Below are 6,170 nucleotides of genomic sequence, written 5' to 3' on the forward strand. Positions count from 1 at the left end.
ATATTTAGTACTGTTCTGTTCTCAGTACTGTCGTGTGTACTAACTACATATTTAGGTGAAGCACTGTTCTCAGCATTGACGATTGTAAGATCAAAGTATCGATCAACTCTGAGAAACTCTTTAGAAGCTCTGTATCCTGCAGTAACAAATCATCAGCCAATAGTTAATTCTTTATGTAAAAGTTATTACTTAGCAAATTTGCTTCCATCTTTAGGAAATGATAAAATTTTATATGTATACCAAAGAGTTATTTTAAAATAAGTTTCCTTATAAAATATTATTAGCAGGGGATTGATTAATATACCAATTTTATATACTTAGCCATGAAAATTTCCAGTCGGGAAAAGCAGCCCCAGGACTTGAGACCTAGAAGGGGCTCTTTCCAGTTGTTTCCTCTAGAGGGCGCCAGAGGTCTTCTGCCAGCCAGGGAACGTTACCGCCAGGCAGAGCAGGAGCCGCTTCTGGAGACCTGGTTCACATTGCTGACTTCAGCCTTGTTTCATCTTAGTTTCAGGTAGGAGCAGACAGACAGGACGAAATCACAAAGAGAGATGTGGATGCAGCCAGGACACGTCAGGGTTCAAGAGTAGTTTAGAAGGTCTTCAGCACAATCTCTGCCTTTGCCCTGTGTTTCCCTTTGCACATCTCTATAAAAACTCGGTTACTTTAACAGGACTTACGTTCCTATGGCCCCTCGGGATTTCTAACAGATTTTCCCAAGTATTATGTGTTGGGAGCCTCGGACTTCTGCGAAGCCAGCCGAGCAGGCACAGTGGCCTGCACGGCCTTTGGCAAGCAGGGTGGTTTTTACTTGTGACACCGAACGAGTGGGGAGAGATCCTCCATTCAGCTAACCCAGAACCAGGTTCACTTTGTGTGTGACGCGGAGGAGGTAGCAGAGGCCACACTGCTCCCCAGCCCAAGGAGCCAGTTTCTAAGTTAGATGCTTTGGGGTGGGGCCTGAGAATGAGCCTTCTCAACCACCAACCTCAGATGCTACCAGTCCAGAGACTGAGAACGGCTTTAACACTTCCCACATGTTTGCTAATTTGATCCACGCCCTGTAACTGGCTGGGTGGCATGCCTGCCTATGGAAGAACTCACCTCCATGGCCAGGCTGTTTCACTGCTGAGGAAGGTAAGTAGGAATAAATACCAGATTCCAGGGCCACAGTGACAGAGCTTGGTACTGTCCGGAGAAGGTCCGGGTCTTCCGCTCCTGATCAATGCTAGCTCCTGAGGCTAACGATCTTTCAGTGGTTTCTTTAATAGCAGGCAGGGATGCTTGGCAAATGTTACTTGGAAAATGCTTAACATTGAATATGGGGGTGCTGGCCCTTGAGTCTACAACTGTGGGACCTGCCCCCATTATAGCAATGCCATGGTTTCCCCTCTGGGGTTCAATGGTCTTCTGCCCCTGCAGCAACCTAGGAAAGTGTTTCCTCCACACAGGCTACTTAGGAAACAGGTCTATTTGAGCTTTACATGGAGCATAATGTAAGGAAACAGGAAACGAGAGCCCTCCCTGTTTTCATCTATGGCATGGCGTAGAGATAAAAATATCCTTGAGTGTACCTAAAGTTAGCAGAGGAGAAACAGAAAATGCCAAATTGCACCTCTTTAGAATTGTCTGTCTAAATGCTGGTGGGTTTCCAAAAATAGTGAAGTTCAGTCTGCTTTAACAGAACTATTTTTTTTTTCTTTTTTAACATTGTCTCGGTGAGTAACTAACTGCTGGGGCTATAAATAAGATCCTGGCTACAAATCTGGTCTCCGGCTTAGAGGAATTTATAGTGAAGTGGAGAGGAGCAAAATGTTCATAATTAACTACAGTATCATACCAGGCAAATGGAAGTCCACATGCATTGTGCCGGGGGATGGAAGAAGAGAGAGAGGGAGGGAGAGAAGGAGGGGGGGAGGGAGGGAGGGAGGATGCCAGTTTTCACTCAGAGAGAATGGATGACAGCTGCAGAGGAAGGGGTGTCGCCCTGTCTCTAGGTGACAGGAAGACCTGGTTTGTTTACGTCTCCCAGACAGTGAAAGCCACGTGGGAAAAGACACAGGTAGGTGCCTTCCCATGTGGACCGTGCAGAGCGTGAGTACGCTGAGTTCCACATCAGTGTCACTGAGAAGCAGAGCAGTTCTGAGCTGGGGGAGACCTGCACATGGGTCAGAGCCACGCTACAGACTGTGGAAAGGCAGCAGTCATGGGTAAGGGGAGAACAGTGGGGCTCGGAACAGTGAGAAAGACACGCCCAGGCTGACTCGGTTAGTAAGCCGTTTGGGGAACATGGGCTATCTCTGCTGTAACAACTGATTCTTCAGACTTTAGTTTTCTTACCTGTGAAACAGCGGTTGCTGGGTAGTGAGCGCCCTTGCCTCCTCATGCTCTGTGATTCTGGAGGCCTCGTTTTCTACAAGAATAACGCTGGATGGCTTAAGTCACCTCCTCACCCTTCTTTTATTATTATTATTATTATTATTATTATTATTATTATTATTATTATTTCTTTGGGAGTTACACATCCTGCTCATTTCCCAGTCCTTCTGTATCTGCCCTCCACCCTTGTAGCCTCCCCCACAAAAGAAAAAGAAAAACAATAACAGATAAAACTTCTTACCAGCCCGTCTAGGCAACAACCTGCTCCTCTATCAATCCCCATCTTCTGTCACACCCGCCGGAGTTGCCGAGTCTCCAGCTCTGCCATACATCTTTCCTGCCCCTCCATCATACGTTCGCTGGCCGTAGTGGCATTGGGAGCTGTGGTGTGTCACACTGTAGACCCTTCTGTCCAACAGCTTTACTTCCGAATATTCAGTGCAGTGCGTCATTGGTCTGGTTCAAGGCTTCTGGTTTCTGCTACTTTATCAATACTGGACCCTCTCTGAGATCTCAGATATCCTGCTGATGCCCAAGGTCACGGAGACCCCATGGTTATGGCTCCCCAACCCGCCCCTTCACCAGCTCCAGCAGTTCATCGATGGGGTAGGTGTTCCTCGCCCTTCTAATTCCCCCAAAATGATGGATTTAGCGAAGTCAGATGCAACCACAGGCCCTTGTTGTTCTGGCTGTGGTTGGGGGGGAGAGCTAAGATGGAATTCTTGACTTAAAACTTAATTCTGACCCATCTTCTTTTGAACTGACTTCTGTTATTGCAGCCTTTCAGACATGATATAAAAGTGAAAATTCATCTTACTGTGTTTATAGACATGAAAAAGCGTGTTCCCAGTTCTGAAAATGTGCGGTGACTTAGGTTACATCTTACAAACGCAAGGGTTTGTATCCGGAGCAGAGACCAGATTTCATGACTATAACCGGAAATCTCAGACACAGATGAATCACATAACACATCACTTCAGCCACAAGAGTAGCCTACAGTTAGCATTTATCCTACGGTTAGTATTTATCTCGGAATGCTTACAGAAATCTAGGCAAGCTGGAGGAGCCCTCCGGTCTCTTCCTGTGTGGGGTGCAATGGTCCAGCTCAGACTCCAGCCAAAAGACCAACGAGCACCTTTTGTTCTCTGAGGGGGGTGGGAAGGGTATGGGAAACGAGGATCCGGCCGGCCACGAAGATTCAAGGGAGAAAAATGAGTCACCGGCTACCAGGAAACACCAGGCGCTCTCTAAATGGAGCGGAATCCTGTGCTGGGGTGGGGCGAATGATACCGGAGCTGCGGGAGAGACCCTCCAGCAATTCAGCAAAGGAACAAATCCAAAGCCACATGAGCTTCGGGTGGCATCTATTCCAGGGGCCTTAGTGACTTCCCCCGGCAGCTGCCCCCAGTGTCCATCATGGGCAGCATCATCTACTTAAATATGTGAAGAATGTTTCCACTGTTCAGACCATGTCCAAAACGGCTCTGAATGAGGAGGCTGCTCATGCAGTCTGCACATGCGCCTCCAACCAGCAGCCCTGGAATGCTAACCTCTGACCTCGACAGGAAGAGATAAGGCCCCTGCTGCTCTCTGAAGGTCCTGATCTATAGCCTGGGGAGATTTTAAGCACACTTTGCTAGTTCCAGAACCCTGGAGCATCATGGAAATGGATTCCCTTTTGATGTACCATGCATCTTTAATTAACTTGGTTTATTACTTTTAAATCATCCTTACACTAAAATCTCTTCATTTTGTTTGGCTCTTCTTTAGTGTTTCTAAATTAGTCTTCTTTTAATAGACCTCTAAAAACGTTGACAGTTTACGTGTATAAAGATTAGCAAGGAGACACCATGATGAACTGGCATGGCCTTACCCATTTCTTCAAGCATTCTGCCACATTGGTTCTGCTCCTGTCCAATTCTTTTTCTAGGTATACTAAAGTGAAACCCAAATGTTACATCAGGTCATCTCTAAGTGACTTGAAACTCACTGTTCGCACACACAGATTCTTTTAACCTAACAATATTGCTACCATATGTAACAATGATTTTTTGGTATCATAAAATACCCAGCATTCCACTCGCTTTTAAACTATTAGAGGAGGGTAGCCATGGCACTCATGTGGAGGTCAGAGGACACCTTATAGGAGTCAGTTTCCTCCTTCACCGTGTGGGTCATGGGGATGGGACTCGGGACACCAGGCTTCTGCTGAACATCCCGCCGAGCCTCCACTCACTCTGCTTGTCTGATGTGTTCTTTCCAGGTGGGTTGAGATCCACATGAGGTCTACGCACAGGCATTAGTTCCTGTCTTTGGCCATGCTGTTCACTTGCTAAAAGAATCGGGTCATCGGTGGTACTACGGAGTTTCCCGCATTTCAGACTGCCTTACTGCATTCTTGTGGTGTTTTCGCCAAGGACCCTCATTCCTTTCAATTGAGAAATGGACTTAGAGACCACAGTCTCTGGTCAAGGGGTATTCCTTGTCCCTAAATTGTCATTGTTTATAGTTTTTTGTTTTGTTTTGTTTTCAGAATAAACAGTTGGAAAATTTCTGTGCAATGGAAAATGAGAAACAAGGACTTTCTGTCTTAACGTGTTTAAAAGCTTGGTTTGCCTGATAGTGACATAGATATTTACTAATTTTAGTTTATCACACATCTGTTGTTTTATAAATCCCAGAATTCATGTTACTTACAATGAAAGTTTTGAACACGATGTGCTGGTTGGGCTCCTGTCAACTTGACACAAATTAGGGTCATCTGGGAAGAGAGACCTCAATTGAGACATTTTCTCTGGACGATTGGCCTGTAGGAGAGTCTGTGGAGAATTTTTTTATTATTAATGATTGACACAGAGAGCACCCACCCACTGTAGGTGGTGACACCCCTGGGCAAGTGGTCCTGGGTTGTCTAAGAAAGCAGGTTGAGTAAGTCATGAGGAGTGAGCCAGTACACAGCGCTCGCCCATGGCCTCTCCTTCAGTTCCTGCCTAGAGTTCCTGCCCTGAGTGCCCCTCACAATGAACTGTAAGCTATGAGGTAAAATGAATCCCCCAGGCCAGCACAAGGTGTTTTTGATCATGATGTTTATCACAGCCTAGAAATCTAACTTGAACTCAGGGTAAGATTTCTTTGCAGGAGTTCTGTAGAGACACTATCTTCTCTTAGGCATCGAGGGATGTTAATTACAGTGATTTCTTTTTTTTGGTTCCTGTCCTGGATCTCGCTCTGTAGACCAGGCTGGCCTCGAACTCACAGAGATCTGCCTGCCTCTGCCTCCCGAGTGTTGGGATTAAAGGCGTGCGCCACCACCGCCCAGGTAGTGATCTCTTTCATAATAATGTTTTCTTTCATTCTTGTTTCTGTTTTTACTTTTCAGACTTCTTTAAATATACACTGAAACCTGGCTGTGTTTCAAAGGCAAAAGATACTAACACATCAGTGTTAATAATAGGGAGATAAGTGCAAAAATCAAAGTGACTGAGTAACAGTCCCAAGGTGTCGTGTTTATATTAGAAACATCACTGTGACCTTGGTTTTTCTCTTAATAAAGAGAACTTCTTGTCTGTTTTACGATGCTGTGGATCAAATTCATAAACCTGTTCACACCAGGCAAACAGTACGCTACTGAGCTGGAGCCCCAGACCCAGAGCAGCTGTTGAGACAGCATATGCATTACACTGGGTATAAGTAATCTGGGGAGGACTCAGGGTGTACAAGAGGGTATGGCTGGGTGACACGCAAGCACCATGTCATTTGATATGAGAAACTTGAGCATCCACAGACAGACC

At 45.9% G+C, this 6,170-nt stretch overlaps 1 long non-coding RNA gene across 1 annotated transcript; it reads left to right on the plus strand.

Moving 5' to 3' along the window:
• Positions 1-1,944: 1,944 nt before the first annotated feature.
• LOC128108015 (uncharacterized) lies at positions 1,945-4,926 on the plus strand. The gene is made up of 3 exons (XR_008217272.1): positions 1,945-2,985; positions 3,208-3,395; positions 4,643-4,926. It is a non-coding gene; the product is annotated as an uncharacterized LOC128108015 (long non-coding RNA).
• The last annotated feature ends 1,244 nt before the right edge of the window (positions 4,927-6,170 follow it).

This window comes from Peromyscus californicus, unplaced genomic scaffold (assembly GCF_007827085.1).
Source record: "Peromyscus californicus insignis strain IS unplaced genomic scaffold, ASM782708v3 Scaffold_12__1_contigs__length_115047231, whole genome shotgun sequence".
NCBI lineage: Eukaryota > Metazoa > Chordata > Mammalia > Rodentia > Cricetidae > Peromyscus > Peromyscus californicus.